The 22,938-nt window shown below is 38.2% G+C and overlaps 1 protein-coding gene across 11 annotated transcripts in view; it reads right to left on the bottom strand.

The window, feature by feature from the left end:
- LOC126871347 (prolyl 4-hydroxylase subunit alpha-1) overlaps window positions 1–22,938 on the bottom strand; it is a 378,752-nt gene that overhangs the window by 208,654 nt on the left and 147,160 nt on the right. For 3 of the 11 annotated variants that reach the window (XM_050630042.1, XM_050630045.1, XM_050630047.1), the window contains exon 1: window positions 15,119–15,407. The exons of 5 other annotated variants lie outside the window; for them this stretch is intronic. The gene's annotated coding sequence lies outside the window, so the exon portion shown is untranslated. Of the gene's footprint in view, window positions 1–15,118; window positions 15,408–22,938 lie in introns of those variants that run through there. 3 more of the 11 variants (XM_050630041.1, XM_050630039.1, XM_050630043.1) reach the window with 1 other exon arrangement.

Raw genomic sequence — 22,938 nt, 5'->3', positions numbered from 1 at the left:
GCAGAAAAATCTCTGCTTTCAATTCAAATTTATTTAACACGACGTGTAACGTGGAAAATAATTCTGCGAAAGATAAAGGCATAATCGAAACATGAAAAAGTACAAGTTTCAAGATCACGTGAACTATGCGCTGAACTGTGTGCACTCGCGTACTCGGCCCCAGGAGTGGCTTTAAGTGCGATCACTGCATTGTGGTAGCTGAGTATAGTATTATATCGTGTCCAAGAGAGCCTCAAAAGGGTGTTCACAGTGATCGTTTAGAAAGAATGGTCGGCAAATGCCGTGAAAGTGCCACGATTCTGTCATCGCCAATCGTGTTACATTTTTTATTTTACCGAGTCGCCATAAAAAATTCCAAAAAATACAAAATATAAAACGTAGATAATTAGATCTACTTGATCAAAATTTCTAGCAGAATTATAAGTATATTTATATCTTGAGTTTCATCTTTTTATCTAATATCATATAACTATGACATAAAATCTTATTCATTTTATCAGTTTGCACAATTATCTTCTAGGAGTTTATTAAATTACACATGCACTTTATCTCTGCAAAATTTCTTTTTCCCATTAAATTGATCGATAATCTACCGAATAATACGAAAGTTAGATAGTACTGGTTTCATTGAATATATCTTAATATTCTCAAATATCACAAATTAAAAAATAACATCTCTCCGGAAATTCAACAAGCTTTCTTTAATTTTTCATACACCTGAGAAAAGGAGATTTTATCCCTGTGATTCCCTTCATTGAAATTAATCTGAAATTTTAAAGATTACACATACATCCTTCGTCTTTTAGAAGAAATTTACTTTTAAGATTTATTCGACAATCCAGCAATCTCCCTCTATGTTCGTTTACCGTAAGTCAGAATAAGTAAGATTTTTGTAATATTCCAGGGTAAGCATACACCGTCGAAAAATGGATTTATTACTCGACCCAGTTTACCTTCTCATTTAGTTTCTGAGAAAAATACGAGAACCCGGATTCGTAATATTTCATAGAACACATTAGGAATCGTCGGGTTAAATTCTCCCAGACATCGCGTTTTCTCATTTTATCGGCTAGATATATATCGAAATCCAGCTCGAACGAAATACAAGGGTTACAGTTGAAATTTAAGCGTTTTCGAGTAGCAAGCCCCGAGATCCAGTTACGACATCTGGCTCTACATCGTTTTTGCGAACTCGTCCCAACGACGCCGAGGAAATATTGTTTGCTGGCTGGACCAATCTGAGCAAACGACGTCCGTCCGGTATTGTTCGCAAATAATAGGTGTAGCAGAGGAAATTCCAGTAAAAAGCGACTTAAATTTGAAGGTAAATTAATCGTTCGCCGGAAAAAATTACGAGTATTTTATTCCTGAAAACAACCAAATTTCGTTGTTTAAATAAAACGAAAATTCTCTGGTTTTTTGTTTAGTCCTTAATTGCTACGTATGTGTAATGAAATCGAAACGTGTTAATTTCATGAGAAAATACATACAGTGGCTGTACAAAAGGTGCTGCTAGAGGCAAATATTCTCATTTTCTAATGAAGCGCTTTTCTTGTCTATATATAGAGTTTAAAATACTATTAAGCGAAATAAAATTTAATAAACTTGCAATTAGTTAATTAGTAAAAATCAATTAATATAAAATGCCATGATAAGTATAGTATAGCCTGAGAAAATATTTTTTGTAGGGTTACTAATAAGAAGGGTAGTTTCAGTAGAACGAACGTCTCTCGCCGACGTACTAAAAGGTTTTCATTTTCATTCGTTGCATTGTGTTTGTTCGTGCGAAGCAGCCAAGCAATTTTGGAAATTAAGTAATCTCGATCGTCTCTCGACGTTCGTTAGAAACACGTGTAATTGCACGGTCAATGCTCACAATGGCGAAAGAACAAAGAGCTCCAAGGATGATTCTTCGCAATAAGAGGAACCAGCTGGAAATATTTAAAACGAAGAAAATACTTAATTAGTCTAATAATTAATTAGTCACTTAATAGTCTTAAAATTCTTTCTCGACTCAAAGAGAATGACCAAAAATTAGTTCTTCTCGCAATTCGTCATTTCATGATAATTATAATTTACATATTACAAATAATAAGAAATTAATAGAAATTTCACCCTTTTGATCTGTGTGCTTTTTCATCTAAAACATAACCAATAGTAACTACTACGAATGGTTTTATGATATTTAAACGTGAAAGAATGTTCTTAGAAGTACATCTAAATTTCAACGTGGCTTATCGTACTTGATCTTTCAAGGTCGACTGCGATCTTGATTTCGGTTAATGTTCGCGGTGAAACTGGTGTGTGAACGTTGATAAATCGAGGCGAAAACGATCTCCTCTCGGCGCGCTTTTACTTATAGCTTGGCGCGCAAGAAACTGGCAACCCAATGTCTTCCCTATAAATCACTTTAAGCGTGATCTTCTCACGCTAATTACCCTTTACCTCGCAACAGAATAAAATAACGATGAACATTTTTTACTAACGAGAAGACAGTAACAAGATAGATCAACGTTACAAAGCGTTTTCACTTTTATTAGAGAGGAGCCAAAAATCCCAGTAGCGTCCGACTGAAAGACGACACGAAAACGGAAATTAAACTCTCTCATTCTGATACAGACATTCTAATACAGAGAGCAGCTCAAAGGAGAAGCAGCAGGCTACGGCTCGAAAAGGTGGAGAACAAGCGCTAAATGAAACCGAAGAAACGAAACTAGGAGGCACCGGAACGAAGGACGGTCTATTTGAATTCCGACAAGGAGGTTCGTTTTAACGAGAGTGCCTTTATTTCGCACTCGAGGCTCGACAAAATTCACGGGCACCTTGGTTAAAGGGAAGCAAGGAGCAATGAGGGGAATCAAGGACGACACGCGGGCGAGAACGTGGCCTCGACGATTGCCTGTTGGACGAACGAGGACTTGGCAGACTCTCGAGTGTTCAGGCTGCATCCGAACAAGGTGAAAAAGGGGACTCGAGGGTGGAGAAAAGTGATATGCAATGGAAGAGAGGAAGATAGAAAGCAGAGAAACGTAGCGGCGCGAGATGAAGAGGGGAAATGGACTGATTGTAATTGTACCGCGGAAAAATAGGAAAAAAGAAAAAAGATAGTGCGAGAGGGTGGAAGAGGGTGGAAGGGAAGACAGTTAAGGTTGTGAAACAGAAAGAGAGGAAACGAAAAGATATAGAAAAGGAAAAATGGATGATGTTAAGTCATGAAGAGGAAAGGGAAGGAATGTACAAAATGCCAGATACAGTTTAATATGCATTGTTTTTAACAATTACGAGATAGATACTACCCTGTGGGTTATTATCATGTGGCCATATCGTTATGTGGGTTATGACAGTTATTGAATGGTTTAATCGCATTGACTACGCAAACAGAAGCGAAGTAGCCCCACAGGCTTGATAGATTGACGTATCGTGTACGAACCTAAATATTTATGCATTTACAGATAATTTAAATGTTTGGAAGAAATTCACGGAGAATGTACATAATATGTACGAATGTTAGTATCGATAAAATATGGGTAAAAGTGCCAAAAATTACAATACTTAAGGAGTGAAAGAAATTTCTCCAGCTATGCTCATGAAAATATGAACACATTACACATACGTGCAAATAATTAACATGCTGAATAATGTACAAGTACGAATTGGCTTTAAAAAAGAATGTACAGGTGCAAGAAATAGCTGTAAGGATTAAAGTGAAACATAAAACGACGCTCTAATTATTTTGAGTAATATACAGAGAAGCATCCAGTCGAATAAAGAAGATCGATTAACCAGGTACTTAACATGAGAATAATCAAAATGTAGCGTGCAAGAAATTAAAATTAAACTAGGGAAAATGTAACAGCAGTGCAATAAGAATGTAAATGTAACGGAGGTAAATTAGAAGTGCGTAAAGTAGCATAGGAAGCGAGAGGAATAAAATGACGGGGGTAAGCAAGTTCTTGAACGGGATAAGGGAAGCAAAGTGGCAGAGTTCAGTGGCTCGTTTCCGCCCGTATCGTCGGGCTTTAACATAAAAGAAAACGGTCTGAACCGTGTTGAACGACCGGTGTCTCGGTCGATGGTAATTTTCAGACGATCTCTCGAAAGAAGGGGTTTCGCCGTGCTGGCAAACAATCGTCCATGATGGCGTTACGAATCGAGTCTAGTGGGCACGTGGAACGTTCTCTCTGTCGCGGTCTTGAAATTCGTTTCAACGGAACCAACGCGACCCTTAACGACGCCCGATGAAAGAGAAAACGAAGGGGGCGAAAGGGGTTTGAAAGTTCGATCGCGAGTATCATTAGAGCGGGATGAAGGCTGCCTCGTTACGATCGGGCAATTCCACGCAAATGAATTTTCACGACGTTGTTAATTAATTCGGTGTTGGCCTGTTACGCGTTAGAACGCCGCTTTACCTCGATAATTCGACGACCGTTTAATTGGCGATGCCCTCGCAAATTGACTGTCTCGGCTTTATTATTTTGTAACTTCTGATGCCGAAGAATGTGATATTCTTATACAGGATGGACCAACAAGAAGTACCATCTAAAATAATTCGCTATCGATCTTTTCTTTTATCGAAAAAGATTTTAAACGAATTACGTTACATTTCAAGACACTCGTGCAAGAGATGGATACAATTATGCTCTTTTATATCTTACATTTCTAGAAATGTCAAAGTGACTTTGAGTTCCTTAAGTGACACTCTATATATTTTGTAACATTAATCGATACAACTGGGCATTTTCTACAAAAAAAAGTATTAACTTATTTCTATCGGAAATTAGTTTGGATTTTAACATTAATTTGTCAAAACGAAGACAATGTAAAGAGAGGAATACCGCTTTGCGCCTTTTCTTGCGCTTCATACGCTAAGCTCGACAGATTGAAGTTAAAATATCTGCCAAACTAATGGTTTTTCGATATAAATAGGTTAATACAGTTTTGTAGAGAATAACGAGCTGCACGGTAGAGCTGTATGGTAATTACATTTTACATTTAAAAATATACAATTCTATTTAGGAAGACGTATGTTACCTTCGTATGACCATTACGCGCCCATCTATAAGAAACTGCTTAACTTACATTCGCTTCTTATCTAAATTACTTTTCTTATACAAGGCATAGTGTACGATTAATTTGCATTCGTAGATTGAAACCGTTCAGCCTGTTCGTACATACACGCATCATTTTTGCTTTAACAGAAGTTCTAATTATTAAACGCTTAAGAAATCGACTTGAGAAGGTTACAGCGAAAGAATAATACATTCTGAAGAGTAAAGAGGAGAAATATCGTTGATCAAACGTGGTGAATTAATGTTCTGATATATCATTCGCCTCAATTGCGTTCGCAAGGTTCGTTACAGTTTCGTGTCCTATTCACGTAACTGGCAACAATTTCCATCGCAATTCATGTTACGATTTCATTGAATTAATGAACGTCGTTTTTAGAACCACGCAGCCGAAGAACATATATAATTGGTCAGTTATGCTGTAAAAATAACTTACGGCTCTGTTTTTTTAAACAATACATGGCGAAATTAAATTCTCACGCTGCTCGTAAACGACGCGAGAATCGTGTGTTTACTCGAACGAATCGATCTCTGGAATCGTGAATATCGAAGTAGCACGCGCAATAAATTCAACAGAATTTTAAATAAATTGACAAAATTCATAAGTAAATTGAAAATCTGAAAATATCGAGAAATTTCTACATTTCTGTATTTCATTCCCTCTGACACGCGATTTCGAATTCTCAATGGCCCTTAAGATCCAACGTAGTTGAAAAGAGAAAATTCCGACAAATTTTAACGAACTGAACGATCAAACTGGCGAAGATATTCAAAAATCTCGAAACGTAAAATAGTTGTTCAGACGTTCGTATCATGAATTCTTCAACGCGCGATTTGCAACTTTCAAACGCTTCTAATATCCGAGATAGCCGAAAACAAAACGTGAAATCTGCGAGATTTTGCACGAGTATCCTATTATTTCTGAATGGGAAGTGGTAAGAATTTCGCCAGAGGTTATATTATAGAACAGCGCACAAACGTTTCTCAGATCCGCAAGAGCGCTTCGCCTTATCTAAAAGCGCGAGAATCGCCGTAACGCGAAGACTTGCTTCTTCGAATTGCGTGGACCACAATGGAGAAGATGCGTCGACGTTGCGATCTTCTCCATTATCTGGAGATGGTGGTTCGCGTAATTCTGGCGCTAGCATATCGTTCAAGGTTAAACATCTCCCTGATAATCCGGAATTCTGCCAACTGTCGGTATGTTGTATGAAACTGTAGTATGCGTGGTAGTATTGTAGATGAAACGATGGTAGCAATCTCGTGGAGTATTTTTCCGGAAAGATAGATGGTGATAGTGGAATGTATGTATATGGATACAGAGTGGCCAAAAAATGAATGATCGAAATAGAGAAGTCTATTCTGCTTGCAGTTGAAATGTATAGTGTACAGTGGCTACAAGAGGTATTTGTACAATGAAATATACGTAAGTACAGAACGGTACAAAAGTGAGTGTTGGTACAGTAAACGTTAGTTATATCGATTTGAATTGTTAATTTGAATATTGTACAGGGTGATTCAACAAAAGTGTTTTAAGATTTATATAGGATACTACAGAAATTAGTGGCCACGGTTTCAAAAGTTACGTTACCTACCTACGGAGTGAAAAAGTAAATAATTTGGATATTGTACAGAGTGATTCATCGAGGGTCAGCATCTTAATATTCGTATAAATGTTTCAAGGCAGATGTAGTTAAGAGGAAGAAAAATATCGTGGATACTCGTCTTAAGACGAATGATTCTTATGAAAATTGATTAACCCTTAACGCTCTGACTTTTAATTGTGAATATCAACCGGCAATTCTTATTCTCATCATACTTCGACTTACAAGTTTTTAAGTGTCAGATTTTAAATGCTACAATGACATAATGATAATAATATCAAAGTCATTCAAAACAATCTTTATTCATCTCAGAAGTAATATAATTTTGATTACAATATTCCTATCCTAAAATGTACTTAAAACCAACTATAGCTCTTTCCATCGCTTGTTTCGTTCCAAAAACAACCAGCCATTTCCTTTAATACAAGTTATGAAACAAAGATCAACAACTTATCAACCCTTACATACCGTCCAATGCTTCCTAAACGAAGTCGTTAAACTCTGCCCTCGGGCGTAGCAAAGTAACGCGAGCAATAAAAACGCACCCTTTACAATTTTCAACCGGAGTCTTCGTAAACCTGCACGGTAAACCAGAAGCCAACGTTACAGGCTGCATTTGCCAGTTACGTCGAGGCGTAGAACAGAGTAACTTCTGGCGTGGCTCACTTCCGCAATAACCGGCGAAAGAAATAACAATCCGGATTAAGCCGAGCTTAAACGCGTTATCAGGACTGATGCTACGGGAGAAGTTCGCTTTCCAACGTGGCTGTGTTTACGATTATGAGAAACGTGGCAGCCGCTCGCGAAAAGCCGGAATACTTACGGAGGATGGAAGTTATCCTGTTTCTCTTTTTATCGTACGATAGGAGCCAAAGTTTGAATTGTCGTACGCTAAGCGACATCTTCGTTCCCCGGGAAAAGTAGCAGGCCGCTCTTATGGTGCATACAGCGAGGATTGAAGTTGTGGTAATTGGCCTTTAGCTGGGTGAATAGGGTGAGAGTTGGGTAATTGTTATATGGCGACGATTTGGCGTTGTGTTGACTATTGGTCGGGGATATAATTGAACGCGTGGCGTACTCTGGAGATTGCTTAAATCTATTTGACATGATTTCGATGTAGGCAGTGGGTGTGCAGTTAGCAGTTTATGAACTCAGCTACTTTTGATAAAATATAATTTAACTGGAAAATATCAAATGGAAAAACCTAGGATGATCTTATTTTCTTGTTAGAGCTGTAGTAAGATATTATGAGGCGAAAAAATTTATTTTTAATGATTAACGTACGCTGTATAAAATTAGCGACTATAAATGTCAAGCGCATTATATCGCTATCCTTTGCTCGTTTGATTTTCAAGCTTTACATAAGATATTTTGTGTTTAAACGCTTGATGTTCTACTTCCCAATTCTCTCTGTTTTTGTGTAAAATTGTTAACGTCGGTTTTTCGTCGAAATACCTTGCCAAGAAATTAGAGCTACCGAAGCTACGAAGTTGAAAATTATAAATTCAACACTGGATGCAAATCTGTTTAATCTTGAGCTAGATCTTTCTATCCTGACAAATTTTCACCATCATACAAGTTCTGAAAAATATATCGTTTTGCAGATACACCGAGAAGATTTGTGTATTATACTTTTTCAGATATTGTCGCCATAAGTCAAGCCACATTTGTTTATCTCCATAGCAGGCATCCCCATAACGCGTACGCTAGGAATAATCTAAAGCAGACAACTACACTTCCTACGGACATACCCTCCAAGGAGCAATAGTCGCGAAAGACGAAGTTATAGGGGCAAAGATAAAAGCAAGGATGATAGATAGACCGATCCTATCTCTGAATTCATGCCACCTTATTCCCCAAATCCTTAGGGAAATTTCTCGAAAAAACCGAGACGAAACAGAAGTTCGCAAATCTAATTCAAATTTGAAACATCGATACAACCAAAAGTACCAACAACGATTCACATTGGACATTTCATAACAAACGCAACCGTTGTCCACGTTTATCCTTCTCCAGGAAAGCGAAGAAATATTCCAGCACCCATAATGTTTCTTCCATACATTTCTCGTCGCTATTACATTTTTTACAATGATTCAAATAAGACAAATTCTACGCACAAAAAGAATTTCAACAACGCGCACATTTTTTAAACTAATATATATGTCGGGTTATCATTAGGATTTAAGGCGCGTAATGATTCTTCGTTTGAATTAGCCATTGTTTTACAAAACAGAGAATATATTTACGCGAATAAACAAGATTTTACAAAATATTATGAATAATGAGTTTAATAAATGATAAGATTAACAAACGATAAGTTTAATTAATAATTAGATTAAAGAATAATAAGTTTAACGAACAATAAGAGGAACGAATAATATGTCTTACGAATAATGAATTTAACGAATAATGAGATTAACGATTGATAGGTTTTACGAATAATGAATTTAATTAACGCTATTAACAACGTTCCGGGATTCAAACGAATCCACGGTCAACGGGATAACTCTTTACTATGCGTAGAATAATTTTAAACACAAAAATACGATTGCTGAGACACTCGGTAAATTGCTCGATGTATCACTTTCCAAGGCGATCACACGAATGAATATCTGATGAAAATCTTTTTCGCTATACGACTGCATTTGTTTGTTATATGCTCGCTGGAGACATCGAGAAGATTCCAATCGTTGTTGCTAGGCAATTTCTGTCAAAAGTTTGTTGTATACTCTTTGGAAACATCGAGAAAGATCCAAACGCCGTTACTAGGCAGTTTCTGTCTGGAGATTGATTTCTAATACAACGTGTGTCCCATTATATCGACATCTCTAAAGTACAATTCTATGTGATTTCTAGGGAGAACAATACAACCGATCCACACCTTCGTCAGGCAAAACGTTTATCCCGTGACCGTGGCTACGTTCAGCGACCAGTTGTCACCTCGAACCCACTTTCGCTTTCACAAATATCAAACAATTACAAATGACAATTGCTTAATTACAGTTATGATAAAATCTAGGCTAAAGCATTAGAAGGCTTCCTCAAAATTGCAAAGGGAAGGCTCCGGTTTTCCTTTCATCTCCGACATATATATATTATGACGTAGTATTAGGTTGTCCGAAAAGTTTCTTTTGCTTCATAACATGATAATAGATGAACAGCAATTTCTGTTTTATATTATTTCATTGAATTAGGTATGATCTATTTCATTATATTTTTATTATTATTGTTACGTCCGGTAACTCCCTGCGGTCGAGGCGTCCATGAGCTGTGCACATATAATTAAGCGAGTCGCAATAATCCTAAGGAACGGCCATAAAACGAGGCTTCTTGAATTACCGACAAGATAAAAATTAGGGAAACGTGGGTTTTCCCATGTTTCCCGAGATTCCACCCGCAAGCGATCAGTGATGGGGCGATTCTCCACCGAACAAGAGTTTTCCTTAGCGACAAAATCGTTACTGGACTTCACTGGTTCATGGACTACAGAACAGTCACCACATCTCTAGACTCCACCTCCGCCTATAGATCAGTCATTGTCTCTAGATTCGATCTACGACTACAGATCAGTCAACATATCTAGACTGAATCTACGACTACAGATCAGTCGACAACTCTGCACTAGGTTCACTACTTTAACTCAGTCAACATATATTAATTAACATATATATACGCAACGAGCGTAATCTTCGTGTCTACAAGTTGTTGGAAATATATAACATCTTTGAACAGTTACTCAAGTGCTACTCATTAAAACCACCTCTATTATCCTAATCGAAATAGGGGATCGATCTGTTCGTGGCATCGATTATTCTAGTCGTAACGGGAATTTACGACTCCCGTTGACGCGCTTCCTCGCGATCACGTCTCCCCGCCACTGGTCGATAAAACAATTATGTTCGTGCATAATGCAATAAACTAATATAAAACAAAATACATTAAGCGTTTATTATTTCCTTATAAAACGAAAGAAACTTTTCGTACAACCTAATATATTTCAATCTATTGCAGCTAAAACATATAAAGTTTACGTTGCAGTTACCCTTTAACGGTGAAGAAATACACAGAATGCGAATGATATACAGAAATATATCAAATATCCAAACTATAGTGATTGTTACGGTACTTTGCGTATAAAACAGGTTTATGTTTAAGTTTCGTTCCATTAAAGATACGAATTTGCATAAAATTCCGCGCTTTCCAGCTACGACATTAACAGAATCGTCAACATTACAGTCTCCTCAAAGAGGAAGTAAAAAGTAGTCGGCGAAGTATTGGGTTGGCAACTAAGCGATTGCGGATTTTGTCAGTACCACCTATTGACTGTGTGCGACTCTTCGCTGTGTGCGAAGATTTCGAGCGCTATCTAACGAAATTTACGAGTCATAAATTGGAGAAGCAACGACGCTGTCCGATGGCGCAATTCGACCCCGTAAAAGCCGACGCACAGCTTTAAATACAATGAACGTGGCGAAGCGACAGCGATAGCAGACCCGCGTGGGTCGACATTTCTCCGAGCAGTGACGTAACCGTATGCAAGCATCGTGAGATGCCCTGGAAACGGATCGTCCAATAGCCACCGTGTCCCCTTTGCCCCCTGACGCGATTTATCTTTATCGTTTCAAAGATTCTAACTCGGACGATATTGCTCGAACGTTCAACTCGCCTTTTCTCCAAGCTTTTTTCAAAGTGCCCCCAATGCTTATCGTTTGATTTTCGTTTCGAAAAGAATTTAAAGAATCGAAGAATGGTGGAAAACATGGCTGTGTCACCATACGTTATCAGTGGCCGATCGATACGAAGTTTGGTGGATATCGCGTGGATGAGATGGTAGATCTGAAATATAAAATCTTAGATTCGGGTCGATCATGACGGCAATTGAAAATTTGTTATCGAAGAAACGAAGAAATCCAAATTTTATACAACGAAGAACGGAGATCTCGAAGAATAGAGTTCGGAACGTTTAGAAAAAGATCGGCAGAACTGAGTACAATATCTGAGAATGTAACGTCTCGAGACAACGACGCTTGGAAGTTACAAAGTGAAATCCGAGAACCAAAGGAAGAGACAAAGATAGGAGGGTCTAAAAATTTCACAAAGAAGCTTCGAATCGAGGTCATCGAATCAATCTCACGATAAAGAAATCCGATATTCTATCACTATCCTTTGAAGTACAGTTCAACTGCATTTTACCAGGACTTTTAGAATTATCTTCCATCGCTGCGCAGGTTCTGCAGTTGCAAAACTTTGATTTCAGTGCAAGTTACGCTGTAGACTCGCGTAAACTAGCTAAACGCGTTACCCCAAAACGCAACTTTTCCCAAAGTATCAGTTTCCTCCAAACAACTCCACCTGCAGACCTTTGATTTTCCTATATACATGTATACCGAGCTACACGTGTTACATTTACCAACCAAAAGCTCTTCCTCTTCTTTTATTTACAAAAATAACGTTCTTTTATTATCAGTTCGTTCCGCGAAAGCATCAAAATTAACGATTCATATAGAATCTAATGTTCAAACAAATTATTTCATTAATATCGGTTTAACAAATGCTATAATTTGAACCATTCTCAGTACTGCGTCATGGGTAGTCTCGATGTTAATGATCACAAACTGTTTAGAATTTTCAGAGAAAAAAAATATCGTAGGAAGAAAAAACCATTGTGCATAGTATGCGAAATGTTACGTTCTTAATGATAGTTAGACTGCATATTTCTATACATTTATGGCAAATCTGGCCAAGAATACACAGGATGCCAATCTTGTTTTGACTTTTTGAGTTATATTCGTGAAAATATAAATGTCCATAAATGTCCGGGCTCTAATGATAATGAACTAAATCACACATGACCGACAGAGAATAAGTTCGTGCTCAGAACATTCAAGAGGGTGAACAGGGCTAAGAAGTGTCGTAAACGTGAACGACTCAAGCGACTAACATTCACAATCGTCACGCGGAAATCGCACTTTTCTCTGGCGTAGCGAGTTTCTAACTTCTCGAGGGAACAATCGTAATGCAACATCAAAGCGAACTGGGGCAAAAAAATGCCGGATAACGAAACATGAAAGTCCCGTGACTAGGAACTATTTTGAAAAAAAAACCTAACACGAGACGTTATCGTTCTTATAAAAATAAGGAAGGTGAAAATAAAGCGAACAATGCATGTACAGTCAAAGTTGGAGACTAGGAAAAAGGAAGGAAAGAAAAGAGCAGAAAGGAAGAAAGAGAGCAGAAGGAAAGGAAAAGGAGAGAAAAGTAGTAGATTCTTCAATCATTCGTGAGTGTCAACGACACGAGGAACGAGAAACGTTTCGACGAACTTAATAGGATGACGTCTGGTCAAAAACTTCTCGTGATATAAGAATCTAATTACCGACCGAGCTGGATGGATATAAATTTCGCGCGCCAACTATTTCACAAGTTTCGAGGGGCGTTCGAGGACTCGAAAAAGTGGATGGGAAGTTCGGAGGTTCTTCGATGAGCTGAATAAGAACAGAATCGAAGAAGGGGGCTGAGAACCGGAGGAATTGATTGGTAAAGGAAGTAAGAGATCGAAAGATTAGAAAATTCGGCGTATCGCGCGATCGTCGAATCGAAGTAATTGAAAGCATCGAAACGTTGATAAATGGATAAACTCGAACAACGATAAAGTCGAGCAACTGGAAACTGGAATACACGAATAGCAAAAAAATCGGAGAATAAAAATAATTGGAAATGGTTCGAATAAAAATCGAATAATTTTATAACCGAAAAGTTGAAATACTAAAAAGTCAAAGCTTAAATGTTGCGACTCGATTTTCTCCACTACAATGCTAACCAAAAACACGCGCAGTTTAAGTTATTATTAATTATCTACCATTTAAAAACTTGAACGATTTTAGTAATCGAAAAACTGAAACACTAAAAAGTCCAAGTACCAAAATTTGGACCTAATTCCCTTAAAATACTAACAAGAATACGCACATCTAAACTGTCGGCTGTTTTGTGTAAAACGACGTGGGGTCTCCAGGAATTTATGCGTGTTCACGAAGCACGGTTACGTACGATAAATACGTTCCGAAAAATTCCAAGTAAAAACGTGTTTACACGAAGGTTTTCGTACGACGAACGAGCCGGCGACTCCAAAAATACATCATCCGGCCCTACCGTAACGCGCTGTAACTCCATATTTTAAGACGCGTCACCGGAACTGCATAAAAACACGGCGCAAGCATGCACACAGAGGAGACAAAGTGCAACGGCGTGTTTCGGTCCCTGTTGAACGCTGCGCGTTATATCACTGTGCAACGAGGGAGCCAGTGACGACGAACGTTGAAATACGTGGGACGTATCTGGTATGACGCGACCAGTGACACAACGCAATTGCAATGCCGGCTGTCACTGTCGCGTTTATTAAGTCATACTTCGCCATGGATTCGACGAAGCATCGGATATTTCTTTGAACTCAAAACGCGCGCGTGTCACAGGGGTAAACGTCTGCAATGTGGATTTTAACAAGATACCAGGTGCAAAGAACACGGTTTTACTACTCTTAATATCTCCATATTAGTGAGGCACGGATGCTTTCAGAGCACGTGAAACGAGTGCATCATCGGAGTATATGTGGTTTGAGTGGAATGTCAGGCGAAAACAACGCGACGCTGAACCTCTTAAATAACTGACACGTTATCGTTACTGGTTCTTAGAATCGACTTTAAGGGGGCGAGTGTTTGATATGGAGTACGTAAACAAATGTGGCACAGGTCTGTATCTCGCTCGTACTTAATAGAGAAAACAAATATTGCGATTTTTTCAACATACTGCTGCCGTAATATTTAGACACTTTACGATGTTAATGTAAATTGAATGCTTTCTATTTGTTTTATATTTTATTACAAACCTGTTAATTCACCGGAAACATATGTGTCTTATACCATAAAATATTGAATAAAGGGAAGTCTGTTAGGATTTTTCAATAAATATAACGATTAAGTGTTCTAATACTTATGGTTGGCAGTGCATATCCTACTCTCGTCAGATCTCCACCTACTTAGTTGCATATCGTCTACTGTCTCCCTGTCTCGAAGTTTCAGTGTAGTATATATACGCCTGTGACACACATGTTACGTTCGATCGCAGCTTTACGCTCGTTCGGTCCTCTTTCAGCCGGCAGAGAAGAACTCGTGACTTCATGCCCTCGTTCGTGACTCGCTCGTCCGTCAACCGACTCGAAAGTCGAAACTAGGCACGGTTAACCTATCCTTCCTACTGCACTTTACGCTTCCCTTGAAGAGCACGATCAAAATGTCCTTGCATTCGATTTCGCACAAACGACACTACGACGAAAGGTAAAATGAACCGAGAATTTGATTATCCGACGCGAAAAGACTCAGCCGATTTCGTATTTCATATCGAAATTTGTTATACGCTTTAATGACAGCATATAAAATTGAGATGCTGACTCACCGGTAGTCTTCTTATCCGACGATACTCCTGTCTGTCACGTTGCACAGCTTATCCAAGTATTCCAATTCACCGTTCTTCGTTTCTTGAAACCTTCGATGAAACGTTCAGGCAACGGTGACGAGTGGCAACATTGAGTAACACTGAACAAAGCACATGAGAAACTTCGATTGATAACCACGCGGTTCGTAGCGTGCTCTTTTGCGACCGAACACGAACCACGAAAACCTTCTAGACGACCTGCACGGCACGAGATCCGACAGCCGACTGACTTCACGCGGATGCTGCGGCGAGCGTGTTGCCACGCGTCCCCTGCCACACGACGCGCACATCCCCACCACTCCCCACTTTCCGTCTCGCTCGCTCGCACTCAAACTTCCATAGCTCTTTCTCTTTCTAGGGTTCCCGTTTCTGCACGTGCGAGCAGCATTCAACTTGTCTCCGAGTCGCTTGAATTTTATCAAACACAAGAATTGGATCTTAACTGAATATCGAACAATTATTTGGTCCCATGATCATTCACAAACGTAGAATTTCTTACTTTAGGCTACATCGGATAGGAATATTTCAAAGTGAGATATCTTGGAAATAAGATTGCATATACGTTGCCTTAACCTTAACCTATTCTCCGTATTTCCTTAGCTCTGAGCGAAAGATTCGTTCCACAGAAAATATTCAAACAGAAAAGGGACGATAACGGAAAATCCACTTGATTCAAAACATACACAGTATTCACGAAGAAAGATACATCTACTTACAAGTCCAAGCGTCTACCTTCGAGATCATTCCACCATGAATTCACGCTTCGAAAAATCAAATCAAACAATCGAAGTTCTAGACGGTTCGTACGAATTCTCTTTGAATCTGTATTTCGTGCTCGAGTCTTCACCTGGTTTCGTCGCTTCCTTTATTTCTTCGAGTTTTGTAACATCACACCAGGCGTTCGTCATTGTGTCTTTCTCTATCGCGCGTTCCTGTCGCTTCTTTATCCTTCTCCCCCCGGCCAGTGGTTGTTCCATTTTTCTCGCTCCGATGTTCTTTCTCTCGTAAACAGTGGACATCCTCCGCGTCGTCTTCTTTCGCCATTCGACTCATTTCGTTCGCGTTTCTCACGATGCGACGCCTCATTTTCTTCTTAATCGTTTCGCTTTTTCCGGTTGCTCGTATAATAGCCTCCTACGCGGTTTGCTTTTCCATGCAACATCGTAAACGTCTCTGTTACCGATTCGTTTCATTTCGCCAGCGCGCTCCTTTCGTTCCATCATCACCCTTTTTCGACTTGCTTGGTCTCTGTCGCGCTCATTGATGGCGTTAGCATCCTATTCTTGCGAGTCTTGTCGGCAACAAGATAGCGTGCATTTACACCCGCGTCCGGACGTTACGTTCGCGTCGTTCCATTAGCATAAAGCCCTTCGTACGCCCTTTAAGTATCAAAAATTCCGCTTGTAGACGCTTTCGCAGGAAACACGGCGACAAAGTTATAGACGTAACACCCGTTGTCTAGCCAGTTTCATCACTGTTCTCTTTTTCAGAGCGAAAGAGTAAAGGAAAATTTGAACATTGCGCACTGTATCGAATCGATTTCCAGTTTAACGAGCCTTGTAACAATGGTTGTTTTCTTGTCTTGTTTATTTTTTGGAATTGCAATTTTTTACATTTTTTTATTTTGTGTGAAAAGGTTTGGATGAATTATACGTGATACACAAAAACTAAGAGGAGGTAACAGCTTGATTGATTCGTAATAATACATGTTAATTGTCACTGTGATATTTATATAAGTTTATAGCAAATTCGTGATTGAAAGCAGTACGTGTCTTTTTCCTATAAAATTAACATACACACACACACACACACACACACAAATCGTAAATTTTAATGATCTAAAAACCCGTGAGTGACGTGTTAATATTAAATAAGCCAGCCATCCATACGCTCATTAGTCTAGAATACTATACAAATTATTTAAAACACAGGATTTTAATAATAAAGCAGTGTCTGGATACTTTTGATCGATACTTGCCAGTAACGCAAGTTGAGGAGCTTTCTTGTTTCTTCTTCTTGAGGAGGTTGGAAGTAATCTTTGGAAAAAAGCATAATCTGCTTAGTGCATTTTATGCTTGGATTAGTAAGTGTAATGTTTCTGAAGGAAATTTGTTCTTTTATATTTACAAAATAAATACAAATTTCATGAAATAGTCCCACCATTTCATTATAAATACTACATTCTATAGGCCCATTTTTTAGAAAATTCCTCATAACTTTTCATAATTTTATAAATATACCGCGGTATTTGTGTGGATATTTCAATTGATTTTTGTACATATATTAGTGCATATATTATACATACATAAAGTATATGCAGTACGTATATTTACCATTATTTAAGTATACTTTTCGATGAGAAAATACTACATTCCACGGGCCCATGTTTCAGGCAGTTCCTCAAAGTTCATAATTCTTTGCAAAAATTTTACAAGTATACCAGGATAAATTTTTGGATACTTGAATGATTTTTTGTACACATATAGTATATTTATCATTATTTAAAAGTATATGTGATACCATATTTTCCAAATACCCAAATTTATAAATTTATACGTTTTTTTTTACAAATCTCATCGATTGCTTTGCAGCGTGAATCACATTATTTGAAACACATTATTTGAACAGAAAGTACGAATCGCAGTTATTCAATTATATATTCAATTATATATTCAATTATATATTCAATCTGGAAGAGCTGAACAGCGGGAGTGAACATCCACGCGCAATTACCGGTCGCGTGGTGTTCCACGGAAAAACTACGTTGGTTCCATGGAAATACTACGTTGCTTACGGGATTACGCGATGCTCCTCTGTTCATCCAGCTCGATAAAATCGTAAATACACGTTCACGGCCGCGCCAGAGAAAGCGCCGGGATTTAACAAAACAGGTAGAAGGGGAGCACGTTCCGAAAGATTAGCAACAAAGAGACCCCTTTGTCAGGAACTTCCCGTTAAGCGACCATCTTTCCTCCCTTCTTGCCCCGTTCTGTTTCTTTCCAATCTTGCTTTTTCCACCCCCTCCTCGCTAATTCTTCGTCCAACCCCTTTCTTCGTTCCGACCCGATACACGCGCAACGTATAGGTTCTTCCATTCTTGTTGAATGCTGCAATTGAACTGAATCTCCTACTTAGCAGAATGCGATAAGCAAGGTTTACGATGATCGTGTTTGTAACATAAATGTTGGAAGGACAATTCCGGCTGAGACAAATCTTCTTTTATACAAATTTAAATTTGTGTATGTTAAACTGGACTGGATATTGTGCATTCGCTAATTTGTGAATTATGTCTTTCGAATGTGAAAGATTGTTGAAAGACAGAATATCTTTATAAACAGGTTGAAATTATAATAACATGTTTATTTTATAAGAATGACAGGTAGATACCACCTTAGACGTCATAACGATGCCAACTTCTTGAAAATATAGCACTTCACACCTGAAGCACTTTCTAATCAATTAAAAACTCTATCGTTCCTGATCAATATTTCGATATTTAAAACAATGAACCACTTCCAGCAGTGTTCGGATAATGAAACATCCTGTCCTGTGCGTTTATATATATGCGCGGGCTCGCTGAAACTTTTCGGTTTCGTCTGCATTTTCCCCAGGCAGGTGGTAAGAACGGCGCCGTGGCTGGGAAGACTTTTGCGAACTTGTAAGAAATTAAAGTTTCTTCGTGGAACTCCACCGCAAGTCCTTCTGCTTCGTCGTCGCCAGCGTCGTCGTCTTGGTCGTTTACTTCACGATGTGCTATGCTGTATCTAGCTATCGAAAGTCCAAGCCCCACGCAAGGGATATTGTCAGAAAATAAATCGACCGATCTACCGATGTATGCAGCGAATTAAACTGACGTAGTAATAGAAAAAATGAGTGACAGTGGATTTTTCGTGAATATTCAGAAACCAATTTTTGTGATTATTGCTATTATAAAATGTCCGCGAAACACTCTACTCTGTCAAGAACGAATACATTTTGATTGAGTAAATAGACGTGGACGCTGTTCAATTTACAGTCAGCCGACAGTTATTAGTGGCTAGTGAGCCACTTTCTTATGGACAGTATCAGAATGTTCTCTTTTCAACGCCACTACGATGACCATCGTTCCATATTAAGAGCGAAAAGAAATAAAATGTATAAGAAAACACAGATTTTTCGTATGAACGGAATTTTTGCAAGTTTCCGCTCAAAGAACATACCCAATAACGTTGCTACTTTGTCCACAGAAAATTCGAAACTCGGTTACTTTCCTACGCGGGTGATCGATGAGGTAGTGAAAAATGGAACTCGAAGATAAGGGCGAAACATGTTTTCAGGCTCGAAATGGCGAAACAATGTATAGTTGGAACAGAGTATAGGATGTCCCGCGCGACTGGGACAAACTCCGAGATGATAGAAGATAGAAAAGGATTGGATTCTTCAATATACACATATTCAGTCCGAAAGTGATGGGATTCGAAAGATTTTAAGGTTACCTCTATTTTTTGAAGGAGCGTATGAAAAATTGATTGGAATCGGAAGCTCTGGCTGTGTTTATGAACGAATTTTGTGCAATAAAATATTCAAGATTGAAGCTTTTATGAACGAAGATGTATTCATGAATGGATGCAGAATTTATGAATGACGAAGTAGTTGAATGGTAGATATAACCAAATGGAATGGTACGGTTTAAAGAGCGTTCATTTAAAAGAGGAAATTAATCTTATCATTTTCATCACTAGCTTCCATAGCTGTTATTTAATTACTATAACTATATCTAATGTACGACATCGTACTTTTGCTAAGTTATTAATAAACTAAATGATAAATATATTTATTTTTAGTAAAGTTAATCTCAAATGTTAGTACATTCTATCTTCTTTATACAGCCATCTGTGTTGTATTGTCATGTTTCTATTATTAATAATTAAAGAAAAAAACAATCTACTTCATACGCTAAAAAAAATATTACGTCTTAAAGGATTAATTATAATAACAATTAAAAAGGAGAAACTTCCTAAGATATCGTCAAACGCTCAATAACAGAATATTATTCACTGATGAAGGAACTTCAGAAAACTCGTAACAGTCTATCGAAAAGGTAGTAACTTGCGCAAATTATCCAACGACTACCAATGAACAATCATCGGTAATTTCCTTAGCTCCTCCTTCTTGCTCTTTGATGTCGTAAGACAAAGTGGAGAATACGATTACAGTCGAGAGGAAACGTAGAACGAACAGGCCTTTACCTGATTGAACAACAGAATCGATTCACACGCAATAAAAGACATCTCGTGAATACATGATTGCACCTGCATTGAGATCTAAGTCACTGAAAGTTGAACGATATTTCCTTTGTTCTACGTTCGCTTAAAAAGTTCAGTCCCGTTCGTGCGTTTCATCGTCCTTCGAGGAAGAAACCTCCATTTTTCCGCATCCAGCCAATTGCAACGATATACGCAACGGAAATTGTGCGAGAAAGCGTGTCTGAAGAATGGGGAAAGAGACGCAATCTTTCCTTTTAGGGATCTTAGTCTTTTCCGCGACAGATCTGTAAATATCTTTTTAAATAAAATATATTAATTTTACTGTTCTTTGGATAATCATCATCCAAATCTACTAACATTTACCCGAAATATTTTCTTCTACTCTGCACGGTTAAAGTATCGCAGCTGATATACTTGAAAACTATTTTCAAAACATTTCAGAAATAAAAAATCAGCTCATTCCGATAAAACGCTATCAGCGAATAAGAACGATCGCCAGATGATGAATTGTTCTGTTCACATGTTACCCGACAAAAAGGGAAAATAAACTACGTATTCGTAATCAATCGGAAAATTATGCATGAAAATTATGTCACAGGCTGAACCGTAAAAATCGAAGAACAAACAGGACACGAAAAAAGTGTGCACCGTACACGCGATAGAGGAGAGAAAAAGTCGAATGCTTGCAAGCATGTTTGTAACAACGTCATCGTAAGGACTATTTCTCACGAAATTCGACGAGTGAGAAAGGCGCATAAATATGCATAAACGTACATATATCAAATAAGCTGCGCATGAGCTAAACCTAGTTGAGAATCGTCCTATCCTGCTCGTGCTCGTAGAGACGTCTCCGATAAAAAGCGGAAGATTATGGTTGTACCTGACCAAGCAGCCGGCTACGATAATTGCAACGTGCCGGCGTAGAAACGGAGCCGAGCAAATGCAGGATATGATAAAGATCCGGCTGGCATGGAGGCCGAGATTAAAAACGTGGAATTACGATTGTGAAACTGCAAGGCGTGATACGTTGTAGTTTACGTCTACTGGGAATACAAATAGTTGGTACAGCGTACCAACCGATGAGAAGAATGATGATTCGATTTGCAATGGTTGCGAACACGCGAGCATACGAACGCAGCGAATTATCGCAGGAAAATGAAATTAACTCTCTGTATTGGCTTATTAATTTTTCGCCTTCGTAATATATCGAATTACGTACGTCGGTTTCGCTCGGAGTCTCTGACATTTGTAGCGAATTATTCACAGAAATATTTCAATTGATATTCACTGATATTACGATCGAGTATCCTCTATTACAACATGTAATTCTCAAAGTAGAAGGATTGATAGATTAAAATAGATCGCTCTCTGTATACACCTTTGATAACATGGACCAAACGCTTATTGCGATTTGGACCGTAAAGGATTAAGATCAATCGAGTTATTTATATCGTCGACAAGAATCTCCTTTCTGCGATACTTACATTCCCAACTGTGTATTACAAATTCTAAAAAGAGGATATAAATATACAGGGTGGTTGGTAACTGGTGGTACAAGCGGAAAGGGGGTGATTCTACGCGAAAAAAGAAGTCGAAAATATAGAATAAAAATTTTTTTTTAATTTTTTTTTTTATTTTTCCATCGAGACAACGATCTACAGTGAGATCCGTTATAACGAGACGTGATAAAGTGCACGCGTACCAAGCGAAAATTCAAAGTCGATTTTCTCGAAAACAAACCCTCAAACGAAAACCTTTTATTCTATATTTCCGACTTCTCTTTTCGCGTAGAATCACCCCCTTTCCGCTTGTACCACCAGTTACCAACCATCCTGTATATATTACATTGTAAAAGGCAATTGTTTTACGGTTATTCTTTATTATAGTATCATATAACTATGGCATGCAAATCTACCAAGTCCATAGAATCTCTTCACTTTTTCGCTCGATTGGTACGAATTAATAGAACTGTTCCGTAGTAACGATCTTCTTAGCAATGACAACGACGAGTTCTGTTTATCGGCTTCTACATTTCATTTTCGCAACATTAAATTTTTGTACTCGTACGAAAATGCTACTACATGTTACAAAGTTTAATTGTACTAACGTACGTAACGTTATAATAATACGATGATGTATAAATACTCTTTATAGTAACTGTAAATAGGAATATTTTAATACACATTCAAAAAATACGTAACATGTTAAACAAAAATAGATCCGAAATATACAAACAAGCATCTATTTCAATTAAATCATCAAAAATCCTTGCACCTAATTATATGCATTGTACCATCGTGAAATCTGAAACGCTTTAGATTTAGAACTATCGTTTCCTATTATCAGCGAATAACATTCCCTCGCTTCCAGCTTTTGTCCACTCCAATTTTTTTACTTAAACCGAACACTACGTCATTCTCGTTAATATACGCACACGATTTCTTCGAGCAATCCCAAAAGGGAAAAAGGCGCGTCCCGTTGAATGAACGTCGAGGGTAACGGCGATTTGTCACCTGGACGGTCCACCTTTTCTTT

Source organism: Bombus huntii, chromosome 11 (genome assembly GCF_024542735.1).
Source record: "Bombus huntii isolate Logan2020A chromosome 11, iyBomHunt1.1, whole genome shotgun sequence".
Taxonomy (NCBI): Eukaryota; Metazoa; Arthropoda; class Insecta; order Hymenoptera; family Apidae; genus Bombus; species Bombus huntii.
The sequence above is the reverse complement of the archived record's forward strand: the minus strand, read 5'-3'. Positions and strand labels throughout refer to the sequence as shown.